The following is a 14330-nucleotide window of genomic DNA, read 5'->3' as shown; positions in this document are numbered from 1 at the left end:
ATCACATCAAGAAGGCCTGAGTAAATGTGGTGATCCTAGCTGGACATTTGTCAAATCTGGGAAGGCGCCTAAAGAAAGCTCCAGTTCATCCAGGAGTGAAGGACAACTGCTGCCTAAGCAAACCCCAAAACATGCTGTGCCAAAAATTGGTCCACCCCAAGGATCGGGTCCCCCGACACAAGTAATATAGTGTACACTGCTAAGTGCCAGGAGGATTGCCAGGATTTATACATCGTGGAAACCAAACAACCTCTGGCAAAGCAGATGGCACAACACAGAAGAGCTACCTCGTCAGGCCAGGACTCTGCAGTCTATTTACACCTACAGGCCAGTGGACACTCTTTCAATGATGAGGAAGTACACATCCTGGACAGGGAGGAACGCTGGTTTGAGGGCGGAGTCAAGGAGGCCATTTACATAAAAATAGAAAAAACATCTCTGAATCATGGAAGGGGCCCAAGGGTACATCTTTTGACATCTTACAATGCCGTAAATGCAGCCATTCCCCAACTCTCTGTGAATGGTACTCATGACCATTGATCAGTGTTTGTTGAGCAATGAACGTCACAATTTGCATATTAATGATCAAAAAACTGACCTCCCAGCCCATTGTTCATTCAGTGTGCTGGTTTCAGTTATTGTGCAAATGTACTATTTATAAGATTGGGGAAACCTACAGTCAGCTGAGACTGAAGAAGTCACATGGATGAGTGACGAAACTTTTCTCCCACTGAAAATGCTACGTCCAGATGAACAGAATCAAACTTTTGCGGTTTGCATACCTGGATGGCTGAGCATGCATCAAGACAAACCAGAGACTCCTTGTCTTCTTTAAAAATACAACAAAATGCAGAGTCAAGGAGTTTATTTGGGCCGGCCTGTTACAGAGGGTGAAGCAGAAACTGGTTACACTAACATCATACACCTGCCAAACTGACATGAATCTGATTTAAATGGTCAGGTGATGTTAGGAAAAAAAAGGTTAGCTGAGGGTTAAAAGAAAGGTTTGGAGTGTCTCTTTTGCCAGTGTAAATTTGTTTTACTGTATCCAATATTTTGTGCAGCAGGCCAAACATGACCTCAGTTTTACATGTCACAGAGGTGGTCTTGGATTATGTGGAAACCGAAAGCCTAGGTCCACAGAATTATTAAGTCTTTAAACTATGCAAAGGATTTGGTACCCTTTTTACTGTTAATCTGTTAGTCTTCCTACACCTAGTTTCCCTCTGAAGTATTCTTGTCGCATAATTTTAAAACTTCCCTTTTTTATTTTCAGTGTACTGGCCACCCCCATAAGGCTAGACTCCAAAATATCAACCCACAGCAACTAATGACTCAATATAGAACAGACTATAATTAGCACTATTTTCTAATTATATGTTTATCACTTTCAGGCTTCGCCCTCTTGAATCATAATATTTTTTTAAACTTCTAATCAAAAAACTTTCTATACATTTTGCTTCCAAAGACCCAGACTTTCTTGTAATGTTTTTTTTTTTTTTTAATCTCTTCAGCAACAGTCGTTTAGGTTTTCTGAAGGTCTTTCAAAGTTTTTCTTTGGACATTGGCTGCTTTTACATTTATTTTTAGCCCAGTCATTGACCATACCTGACCACTGACCTACTCTAGTAAGCATACACTAACACAAGGATGAACCACTGCTGTGTCTACACATAACAGTTTAGCAAAGAACCAGTTTCAAATTGTGTCTTTGTGCACATTGTTACTAGCAGCCTGTCGCAAAAACACAATTAGTTTCCTTTCTTTAGCCAAATCTACAAATCTAAGGAAACTGAAAAAAGTTGAGGAGAAACAAATGTGTGAAGAAATGAAGGGCAGCTCAAGACTTTGCACAGTACTCTACATATTTTGCTGGCTTGTTTCTAGCGGTGGGTTTATAAAAATCGATTTCCTGATTCAAATTGATTTTAGCTTGAATAATGCAATATCGATTAATTAAAGCCTGAATCAATTTTTAAATATACATGTATTTTGCCAAAAAACACCAGAATCTCTGGTTAAAGCTCATGAAACCAGCAAACAGCTAAAACAGCAAATGATTAAAGAGCAGGTAAGCAGATTTCGTACAAAGATGTGCACACAAAGCACAGATCATCCCCATTCACCCAATGACTTGTAGACGAAGGGTCAAACGTGAAACATGGTTCACTAGCGCTTTACTCAGTCCCTAAGGACCCCAAAGCGCTTTACACTACATTCACACATTCACACACTGGTGATGGCAGCTACATTGTAGCCACAGCTGCCCTGGGGCGCACTGACAGAGGCGAGGCTGCAGGACACTGGCGTCACCGGGCCCTCTGACCACCACCAGCCCAAGGATATTTGGCATGCAGCCAGGAGGCAGCCTGGGATCAAACCACCGACCTTCTGATTAGTGGCTGACCTGCTCTGCCACCTGAGCTACAGCCACCCCTGTAGCTCAGGTACAGTAGAGGTCCAGTCAGACCGTCTCTTCTAGAGAAACAAATATGCTCACAATGCAGTGCAAACTCATCTGTCTTTGTTTTAAATACAAGATTTGCTTGTCACCTGATTTGGTTACTACATGCTTTTAAAGCAACAGTTGCACAACATCCTGCCCATGTATACAGACCAGTATTACCACAGCCTGTTATTTTAAAGTGAGAAATCTTAAGTACAAGCGTCCCTTGTGGTCGATTACTGCTTAGTTTTCTATTCTTCTCACAAGCGAGAACGTTTAGTTTCATTTTGTTGTAATTGATATAGAGATAACTAAGCCTTCTTGCATACAGAATTCCCCTTGTTGGAAAGTCCAAATGCAACGTTCAATAGGTACATCTAGTATATAGCAAAGTTACACAGTGGGCTTAGTATAAACCACACCTGTCCTCCTAGTTTAAGTGAATATATGAATTCACCAACACTCAGTGTAGAATATACTTGATACATCTTTCCGCTCCATCCGTTTTCTTCCTCTTATCCTTATCAGGGTTGTGTGGGAGCTGGAGCCTCTCCCAGAGGCAGGGTACACCCTGGACAGATGTCCGGTCTGTCACAGGGCTAACACACTTAAACAGACAACCAGTCACACTCACATACTAGGGCTGCCACGATTAGTCGACTAGTCACGATTACGTCGACTATCAAAATCGTCGACGACTGATTTAATAGTCGACGCGTCGTTTGAAGCTTTGTAAGATCACAACAGATGCAGGAATAAGTAGTGGGATTTAAGAGTGTAATAACGGACTGAAACAGAAGATGGCAGCACTGCATGTACAAGGATGCCAGCTGCTGTTAAACCCCGAAGAAGAAGAAGCTGTGTCCCAGAATTCATAGCGCGGCCCAGCTCAGTTTCCGACAATGGCGGCAGCTGGTTAGTTTTAATGTTACTCTTATTATTCTTTCTGGGTCAAAATAAATGTTTAACATATTTTCAGGCGAGAATGTAGCTGTGTAAACCTCAAATATCTGCTCAGTTTATCAAGACACCACATATTTTCAAAAGCGCTCCGACGTTTTCGGAGACGTCTGTTACCCACTAGCTCGATAGCTAGCCGGGGGCTAGGCTCACTAGAGCCGGTGAGAACACCGGACTCCCCGCAAATCGCTTTCAAACCCACCGCCGTCTTTCGCTACTCAGGTTAAACATGTTAAACATGAGTCACTTAGATAACTTAAAAATGTTATTGTTTGGCTTTTTTTCAGTATTTTATTTGTTCCTGAGTAAATCGGTTTGGCTGAGATTAAAGTTATAGTTTTTACACAGCTGAATAAACGTCAAGCAGACAGCTGATTATCAGAAGTGTGAGATGCTGGAGAATTTACTCCAGTGTCCTGTTATATTTTAGATAGCAAGGAGTTTATTAAACTTCACTGAAACAATCTGCAAATTTCATTAAAATTTAATAAACTATCATCTTGTCTTTATTTTTAGTTAGCACAGACCTTACACACTTAAAGTTGTAAGCTAATGATAGTTATATAAGAGCAGATGCTGCTGGTGTAATAAGTTGTACGTCCAATGGATGCATGATCTGATTAGTCGACTAATCGCAAAAATAATCGGTGACTAGTCGACTATCAAAATAATCGTTTGTGGCAGCCCTATCACATACACACCCAGGGACATTTAGAATCACAAATTAACCCCACTAATTTTCACTTTCCAATTATTTCACAAATCAAATGATAAAATGTTTAAGAGCTGGCTGCACGAGCTGATGATTGACATCTTTGTTGTTTCAAAGAGATGTGACAGGTCTCCATCATCTGCTTAGCAGCAACATCAGTGTCCTCAGTGAAGCGAATATCAACCAAATCATTACTCCCAGTTTGGTTGTTACTGACTTGACTTCTTGCTGATGTGAGCGCTGCTCTAAACCACTTTTTCGTGTCCAACTTAGCAAGTTAGCACAGACAGCAAACGAAAATTCACATTAGTGTCGCCCACCTAACATCTAATTGACTGGCTGGCCACACACTGTAGGTGGTAGCTGTTTAATTTGTGAAGCAGGGGATTTTATTTAAAGGCTTCCTAACTGCAAAGTGTGTAGGTTGATCCCACCAAGTTCAAAACTGAGATCTGGTGAGTTAACCCTAGGTGGAGTTAGACTATGAAAATCTAACTCCACCAAAATGGAACAATCTTCCAGTATGAGACAGTGATTCTACATTTTCTCTTTGATCAGTATTCTCCAGATACAAGAGAATGACTGCTAAAAACCAATAAAACCACCCATGTTAGCTGCCACCATGCAAGACAATGAGGCAAATCTGAAACCACTTCCAGAAAAACACTCATTTTAAAGCTACAAAGTCAAAGCTGCTCGTTGAACACTGAATGAGGAAGCAAAATTATAATGTTTTAGGTGATTAACTTTCCCTGATCCTGCCAAAAAAGATGGAGAGGACCATGGTGAATGCTTTAAGAAGAGGGAGGACCATAACGTGATGTATATAAGTGGAGGAAGGTGCACTCAGGATGACATCTGCAAGTTGGCAAATTTAGCTGATCAGCACCCGATGGTAGTCTCAAGGATGACTTACCAGTTTACTGGGAAAATACTAAAGTACTTAACTGCTGAAGGGCACTGCCAAGAGGGTGTTTGGAGTATCCTGTGGACAGAGGAAAGAGGACAAGCAGACTTGGTGGAATGAGGACGTACAGGAAAGTATTCAAAGAGCCTTACAGTGAGTTGTAAGGAAGGAGATATGGACTTGTATTGTAGGCTCTACCTTACAATATAAAGCGCCTTGAGGCAACTGTTGTTGTGATTTGACACAGAATTAATAAAACAGAATTGAATTATTATTAAAGTGATCGAGCTGGAATAGATGTGCAGCAGGATGGAAATGTACTAACAAGTAAGGAGAGTGTGAAGAGAAGGTGGAAGGAGTACTTTGAGAGAAAATAAGACAGAGGGCGACAGACAGAGGACAGTTAATGAACATGAAAGTGCAGTGAGGAGGAAGTGAGGACAGCTATGAAGAGGAGGAAGAACAGAAAGGTGGCTGGTCCTGATGACATAAGTGTGGAAGTGTAGAGATGTATAGGAGAGAGGACAGTGGACTTTATGACCAGAAGGAGGAGGGAGACCGGCGGAAAAGTGAATCTACAGGGAGCAGAGACAGTGGAGGCTCATGGATGTAGTGAAGGAGGACGTGCAGATGGTTGGTGTGGCAGAAGAGGATGTCAGGGAAGTCCAGCGCTGACTGACCTGGATTGCGAGGCAGGTACTTGAATGTAACGGGCTCGCTCTCCATCTGGTCTGAGATGCGACACAGGGCCAGGTTGACTTCCACTTCCTCTGTGATGTCTTGGTCCTCGTAGGGCGGAGTCTTAAACACGATGGCGATCTGTCGGTGCACGTCTGTCTGGGCAAACTCCCCGTTCGCCTTCCACGACTCTCGCCTGAAGATGATCTCGATGTCGTCTGAGGACCAAACACGCAAAGCTCTTTATTATTCAAGAAACATTAGAACATGTTTGTGTTCTCATTCATCCAGGTCATGGGAGTCTTTAACAAGAAGCTTCTTCACTTCTGGGAGTCCCAGGTTTTATTACATTAGGGACCCCGTAATGGTCAGCACCTAGGCTCATGGGACATTTGACTCCAAGGCCACCTTCCTGTTCGCCTTAAGAAGCGAAGAAGCCTCTTAATTAAGAATCGATGAGAAAATGTTTCAAAATGATCCAAAATACAAAGATTAAAAATATAACCTTTTTTTAGAGGAATCAAAACTTTTAATACTTTTATTCAAAATATCACAGCTGGGGCAGCAGTCGTGTGGTGGAATGAATGAGGACCCAAGATGCAGATGGCAGTGAAGATGCAGGTGGAGATTTTTTTACAGTGAAAAACCCAAGGTGAGGGCAGAACTGAACATAAACCTAAACTGGGAAAACTAACACAAACAGAGGACACGAGGCGAGGAACAGAGAGACACGGAGATATACCAAAATGATGCAGAGAAATGCAGAAGCTTCACAGAGAAACACAGACGACGCGACGAGGAGCACAGGCAGACAGACCCTACAAATACACACACCAGGCAATCAGGAAATGGCACACAGGAGGGGACACAGCTGGAACTAATGGGCATAATGAGACACAGACCTACAAAGTAAAACAGCAAACACACAGACTGTTTTACAACACAAAACTTGAGGACCCAAACAGAGCACAGACACAGGTAGGGCTGATACAACACTCAAGCACTAAACACAAGAACCAAATCCTAAGAACTAGTGATGGGCAGATGAAGCTTCATGAAGCACTGAAGCCTTTCATCCAATTGGTTCACCCCAGTGCAAAGCGTCTTGAAGCTTCATTTGCTCTACTATTTCCTTCACAGACATAGATCACAGATTTGCTCTAGTAGGACACCTACTGGACGTAAAAATATTAGTTGGCATGAATTTGAAGAGTGTGGCATTTTGCACACAGCCTGTAAATGTCAACAACAAAAGGAGTGTGTAAAACATGTATATTGTAGTGATGGCAGTATACTGTGTATATTTATAGTGGCAGTATGGGAAATGATTGTTTGGAAATGCTTAAAATGGAAATGATCATTTACTGTGAGGTGAGGTGTGGTTGGGGTGTGGACAGTAGTTGTGCTTTTGTAACGTTGAGGTATGGACAGCTACACACTGAGGCTTTGAGCCTCAGTCCTGCCTGTTCACATTTTATTCTGTAAAAACTAAATTTTCACTGCTTTCATGACCTTTTAGTGGGGAGAACATAGCTAGGATTTAATGATTTAACAAATCTTATAAATCCTTTGTCCTCCACAATGCTAAATGGCTGGGAGTCCTCAATCACCATGCTGACCAGGTCTTCATCTATTTGAGATTGTTCTCCTGAGGAAAGACAATAAAGACAAAGCACAAATATAAATATCACACACGTAACTTCTAACAGTTGTATAATATTGTTATATCATTTAGTAACATTACAGCATGCTATATTATCATTGCATTTGATGGCTCACCTGGTCTTGCTCCACAATCGGTGTCCCCCTTATTCTCATGCAAAGCTCTGTAGTGCCTAAGCATGGATGAGGTGTTGTTGTTATATCCCAGCTCCCTGGCACATAGCAAACACTTCACCTTGTACAAAAGTACAGACAGCTTAACATAAATTGTATTGCAGTATTATGAAAATACATCTTCTGTAGAAATTTACATACCTTGTTGGGAGGAATAAGATCAAAATGTTCCCACACAGGGGAGGACATCCTCCTCTTCTTAGCTGGCTCCATTCTCTCCTGACTTTCCTCACTCTCATAAACCTCCAAACTGTCTCCAAACTCTCACTAACCGCAACTCTCCATCAAACACCCACATTTTGAATGAAGTCTGAGGGGTTTATATCGCTGTCATATCTCGCGGCAAAGTTCGAACAACTTCCTGAACCAGTCACGTGGTACAGCCGGGCAGCGAGGCTTCGGACGTCATCATTTTCAGCTTCAGTCCATAAACGAAGAAAGCCTCGTTACGCGCATCGCGGAAACGCCCCCTCCATTACTCAACACAAGCTTTGACGCCTCGACACAGAACGTCACATCACTACTAAGAACTAATACCAAAATCAGAATAAACACAAAACAGTGGGTCAAAATGAACCAGGATCATGACACAAAATAATTAGGTCACAACAGTTTTCTTCTTTAGGGCGCGTTACCACCTGGAAACCACCTACAAGTCCTCTTTCATCACATCCACACACCTCTTTGTGCTTTCTTCTTCTCTGACAGCCTCTTTCTACCTGCACGTCTTCACTGCACATGTCCAAACAAACTCAGGCTCATCTTTCTTACTTTGTCCCAGAACCGTCCAACCTGAGCGGTCGCTGTGATGAGCTCCAAATATTCTTTTTTAAATAGATTTAAGCAAGAACTTAAATGGGTGAGACAGCAGAAAAGAAAAGAAAAACAAAAGAAAAAAAAAACCCCATAAGGAAATACACAATTCAAATACAAACAACGAATAAATAAATACCTATGGGTACATGTATTTAATGATTAAATACAGTAAATGAATGAAAAGTTTTTATTCTATTCAGAATATAAATAATAATAATATTAAATAAAAATAGGAGTAATAAAGTTATGAATAAAATTACAAAATGTAAAATAATAATAATACTTTGGCGGGGGGGATCTATCAATCAGGTGCGAAAGACTGAAGACAATAGAAACATATTAGGAAGGGACGCCAAATATTATAAGAGAGTTACCTTTCACTGAAACACACACAAAAACTCCGTCAGTCTTTTATCTGAGCAACCTGTGAGACTTTTAACAATAGTTAGAAGGTCATTACAGATTTCCTGATGCATTACAATAAAAAAATAAATAAAAGCAAAACTAAGTCCTCTCAGGTACCAGTTTCATCCAAAAATAATGACAGGTTAACACCATTGTTCAATTCTATTAATATCCATTATGCAACTGGACATTTCCTTGACTAAACTTTATATAACCTGGTAACCACCAAGTCGATGTGTGAATGATCGTGGCGTGTAGATGTGTGTGGGAGTGTTTTTTAGTAAGCAGCTGGGGGATATACCTCCTTGTATCTCACTGCACTTGAGCTGGGATTTGTGGGGACTTTCTAATTGATTCAGACAAACCACATTTTTTCTGTCTCCACCCATTTCAGACAGGAGGGGTCAAGTGAACAGAGTAAACAGGATCAGCTGTGGTTAAAAGTGCCTAACTGCCTCTGAGATCTTGTAAATCCCTCTTCAGAATCTGAATTGAAAACAAAACTCCTACCTCTATTGTAGGCCCAGTCTGCCTGTGCTGGATACTCCCAGGATGCTGCCCACCGGGCAGCCTGCACATTCATAGCGAAACCTGCCTCTTTTTCTGGGCTCCTCCACTATCATGAGCTTGGGCTTGTCCAGAACGTCCATCTCGCCCCGGTTCTGAGAGGACGGGATGCCGGAGTTCTTCGAGCTCAGCAAACAAGAGGACAGGGAGGCCTGGCTCCTGGAGAGGGGGGGAGAGAGAAAAGCAAGATTATTTAAAACTGGCTTAAACATATTTACCTCGCACCATAAACGTTGGGGAGAAAAGGCAGCATGAAAAGATTATAATCGGAACAGACATGACATAACCTGTGCAGCTCATTCACTGAGAGAAGGCTAAACTTGTCTTCTAGCGCCCTTCATTATTACCCATCTAAATACAAACAGTCTTTCTGAGCTCCCGCTGCCTGTAAACCACGTGCTTTCTGGTAGAAGCCTGACCTGCCGAGTTGCCTAACGGCTGCTCTGTGCCACACAGCAAAATAGCCAACCGTCTGCAGGCTGCACATGAATCATGCAGCACTTCATACCACCGACATTCAATCCTCACAACAGCCTCATTATGAGAGCTGCAGCCACCGCCGAGGAGGAGGAACAGACGCTTCCTCTGAACGTGTTTTATATCAACCGCCTTTCAATAATAGCACAAAGACAATATGGGAAATAAAACTACTGTTGCTAATAATAAACTGAGGGAAGAGCATAACAACCTGCCCATCTGTGTGACTGCTTTGCATAAACAAATGATAAGAAAACCTAAAAAAAAAAACAGAGAAGCCAAAAGCAGATTTTAACAGTTTCTTCTCATAAATAAAATGTTTTAAGTTTTAGCTGAATCCATTAACTGTTTTAATGTTTATGTTGCCCAGCTAAGATAAGAAAAGGCTAAAAATAAGAATGCCATCATTATTGTTATCATTGTTTATTAGTCATAACCTTTCTCCAGACAGCTTAGACTCCAGTTTCCTACCTGTTATACAGTCATAGCAGCCAAAGTGATTGAGTATTTACAAAATAGGTGCATGTACTGACATTTATTTCTCTGGCTCTTATAAATTAAGTATCAGGTATACTAATTAAGACTTTATCTAGTTAAATAGAACCTGGATCGAAGTAATGAGCACAAACTTTGCCAAGAATCTGTAACCCCAAACAGGCAACTTTTACGGCCTACAGCTGACACCACCTAAAAAAACAAAACACAAACACCCACCTTAGAAGAGGTGCCTCTTGCAACCAGCACCAGCTTGGATGTCTGCGTTGGTTTGTGGATGGGGGTTGGTGTCGAGCAGGGGAGGCCAGCAGGTGGAGGAGGTGGTCCAGGTAGTCCAGATAGGGAGGGTGCTACCTGCTCACTTTCTGTGATATATTCTTGAATCAGGTCTGTGAATGAATACAAACTGATGGTGAATCCAAAGTGAAAGTGCAAATGTGATAAAAATCTGACAGCGGTTTAGGGCAGCAGCTGTGCTGTTTCTTTATGGGGTTTTTTGTTTTTAATTTCAGCTCCTTAAATATGTCAATAATATACACCAGCGGTCGCCAACCCCCGGGTCACAGACCAGTAGCGGTCCGTGGGTCGTTTGGTACCGGGCCGCAAGCGTTGAGGTTCAGGTGTGAAATTTATGGTTTTCAGGGTTTTTATTGTTAGCTCGGTTTCCCTGGGTCTTTTCCCGTGTTGTAGTCGTGTCTTATTTTGAAAGATATATTTACGCGTTACCATAGCGACCAGAGAGCATTAAGGGGCAGAGAGGAGGATGTTACTCTGTTGTTGGCGCATTTCAGAGGACACTGCTAATAAAGTTACACAATTACACAGTCAATTCACGTTTATTATTATGTTTACGAGTTTGTTTCGGTCGTATCATTTTATTTTGTTGTATTCACATGCGACACCTTAAATATTGAAAATATTGTCTGACATTAAACCCGGTCCATGGCGCAAAAAAGGTTGGGGACCACTGATATACATTACACATCAAATTGTTCCTCTTGGCTCTATTGTGGCCATTTTTGGCCGACTGAAACCCATTATAACCACCTTTTTTGATTACTTGTTTTTGACAGCCCTAAATCATGCAATTTAGGTAAGATTGCTTTTATTCTAAACTCAACACAGGAGTTTAGAATGAGTTTACAACCTAGAAATGAAGAGTGATTCTGGAAGAGCTGGGGCACATGCCGGTGACCTCAACAACTGCAAGACACCCTTGTCCCCGATTCTCAGCCACTTCTGCCATTGATCTCAGGATACAGTAGTCTGAACCAGAGTGTGACCCACACCCCACCAACAAAATGAGAAGAAGGTACACCTCCAGGATTGGAACAAAAAAATCAAGTCAATGAAAGTAGAAAAATGCTTTAATATATATTAATTTTATAGCATCACCTCAGGACCAAACTCTAAATCCAGTTTGGTCCTGAGGTGAATAGCATATATATTATATATATTCATTTTATAGCATTTTGTAAATTTTTGGCACGAACAAGCTGAGAGGGAGTTTTTATGTTTTTGCTCTCCCTGCACAAAAATAACAATGCATTATAATCAATGTTGATGTGAATCAATTACATGTCCCAGACTCTACTATTAATAATACAAGAAATTCCAGTAGCAATGCAAATATATAAAATTGTGAGATTTGAGGTTGTCTTCCAACTGATGCAGTGGACAAATAAACTGGTGTTTAAAGGGTTAAAATGTAAAAAGTAATAACTATTTTATATTTATGAAAAGAACTGAAGTTAGTTAAAGGCTTTATGCAGAGAAAATGGCAAAAAACATAAAAATTATTAAAAAATTACAGACATTTTGGCATTTTTGGCCACGAACAAGCTGAAAGGGTAGTGATTTTGAACAAACCCAGAGAGTTAAAAGATGTTTAGGGACTGAAGTCACAAAGCAGACATTTCTCCCCAAGAATACTTATTCATCTGACCACAGTACGTTTCCACTGTGCGATGGTCCGTCCCAGATGCCTTCCAGAACCTAGACAAGTTGACAGCGCTTCTGGACACTGTTAACATAGGGCTTCCTTTTGGCACAGTACAGTTTTAACTGAATTTGTGGATGTAACTACGTATTGTGGTGCTTGACAAAGGTTTGCCAAGGTAGTCCTGAGCTCATGTGGTAATATCACTTACAGATGAATGACGATTTTTGATGCAGTGCCGCCTGAGGGATCGGAGATCACGGTTGTTCAGCTTAGGCTTGCACCCTTTTCCTTTACGCACTGAAATTCCTCCTGGTTCCTTGAATATTATAATTATGTTATGCACTGTTGAAGGTGAAATATTCAAACCTCTTCCTATCTTTCTTTGAGGAATATTGTTTTTACACATTTCAATAATTTTCTAACGTATTTGTTGGCAAACTGGCGATCCTCAGCCAATCTTTGCTCTTAAAGTACTTGACATTTTTTGGATGCTGCTTTTGTACCAAATCATAATTACAATCACCTGTTAACATCACCTGTTTCAAATCATATCATTATTTAACAAATTTACCCGATTACTAGCTCTAAATTGATACTTTCCCAACCTTTTTTGGAGTATGTTGCAGGTCTGAATGACAGGAAAGGATGTATATTCACAAATGAAATGCAGTTGACCAGACAAAACATGAAATATTTTGTGTTCATATTGTTTGCAATGAAATACAAGTCAAAGTAAATTTAAAAATCACTCATCTCTTTTTTTATTTGCGTTTTGTGACCACGGGTCACAAGACACAATGTGTCAGAATCTGAGCGGTTACCACCTCACATGAACAGTTTCCTCTGTTTTGTTTTTGTCACTGGTGGATGAATCTGTGGTACGTTGTTTGAGCACTGCACCAAAACCCCCCAAGCCTCCTGCCCTGTAGTCAGCCCTTAGTTTAACCAGTGACAGTCAATCTAGAGCAGTGGTTACCTGCAGGTAAATATACCTATCTTTGGGGACCAGTGGCTGCGGTCTGTCGTGTCGCCTCAGGAAGATGTCAGCGTTTTTACGCACAAGATTCAACAGGTTTACAAAAGACAACCACCCGCCAGGGGTACCGTTGACCATGTCCATGTCCATGTCCATGTCTATCATGGCTCGCGTCGAGTCTTAAACCACCTTAAGGACGTTAAACTCCACCGCCGTGTCCTTGAATTCTTCCTTGAGATCTCGCCAAACCAGATGACTGGATTTTTTCCCCTGTCTCGGTCCAGACCTTCGTCCTGAAATCTGAAACAGCTCCTTAAACCACCAGTTAGACTGCACAGCGGCTCAGAGTGTCTGTCTGATCCCGGGGAGAAGTGTCAAACCGTCCCGAAGCCATGTGTGGAACTAAGTGTGCTCCGCTTTTGTGTTTCTGCAGCAGGCTTCGCGCTGATTGGCTGCTGGACGCGTCGCAATCCCCCTCCGCGCGGAAGGTCCTCACAGACGGGAACCCGCCTTGGGACAGCACGAACCGAGCTTTTTTAAATCAAACCCTCGGCGCTTTATCTGTTTGCATAATGCATAACAGTGAGGCCAGAAAGGGCACTTTGTCCTTACAAACCTTAATTTAGATCAGAAACTCTATAATTAGGCCTAATTTATAATTATGTTTAACATTTTAAAGTTTCCTCCTCTTGAATCATATTTTCTACTTCCAATCAAAAGTCTTAAGCCAGATCTCATTTCTATATGTTCTGCTTTCAAAAAGCCGGACTAGCTTACACTTTTTGTGTTTAGCAACAGTCCTTTGGGTTTTCTGAACATCTTTCAAAGTTTTTCTTTGACATTGGCTGCTTTTTCATTCATTTCCAGCCCAGTCTTTGACCTTTACCTGACCACTGACCTAACTCTAGTAAACATAAACTAACTCAAGGATGAACCACTGCTGTGTCTATACATAACAGCTTAGCGAGAACCAGCTTCAAATTGTGTCTTTGTGCACGTTGTTACTAGCAGCATGTCACAAAAACACAATTAGTTTCCTTTCTTTAGCCAAATCTACAAAATAAAAATGCTAAAGATAACAGTAGAAACAGTAAACAGTTTTTTTGCACATAG

General features: G+C 41.3%; 1 long non-coding RNA gene across 1 annotated transcript; it reads right to left on the bottom strand.

The window, feature by feature from the left end:
* Nucleotides 1-9300: 9300 nt before the first annotated feature.
* LOC143412474 (uncharacterized) lies at nt 9301-13639 on the bottom strand. Its single transcript, XR_013092967.1, has 3 exons — nt 13234-13639; nt 10519-10688; nt 9301-9486 (listed from the first exon to the last, which is right to left on the bottom strand). It is a non-coding gene; the product is annotated as an uncharacterized LOC143412474 (long non-coding RNA).
* Nucleotides 13640-14330: the final 691 nt, after the last annotated feature.

Source organism: Maylandia zebra, linkage group LG14 (assembly GCF_041146795.1).
Source record: "Maylandia zebra isolate NMK-2024a linkage group LG14, Mzebra_GT3a, whole genome shotgun sequence".
In the NCBI taxonomy this organism is placed as follows: Eukaryota; Metazoa; Chordata; class Actinopteri; order Cichliformes; family Cichlidae; genus Maylandia; species Maylandia zebra.
This window is presented reverse-complemented; position numbering and strand designations above follow the sequence as displayed.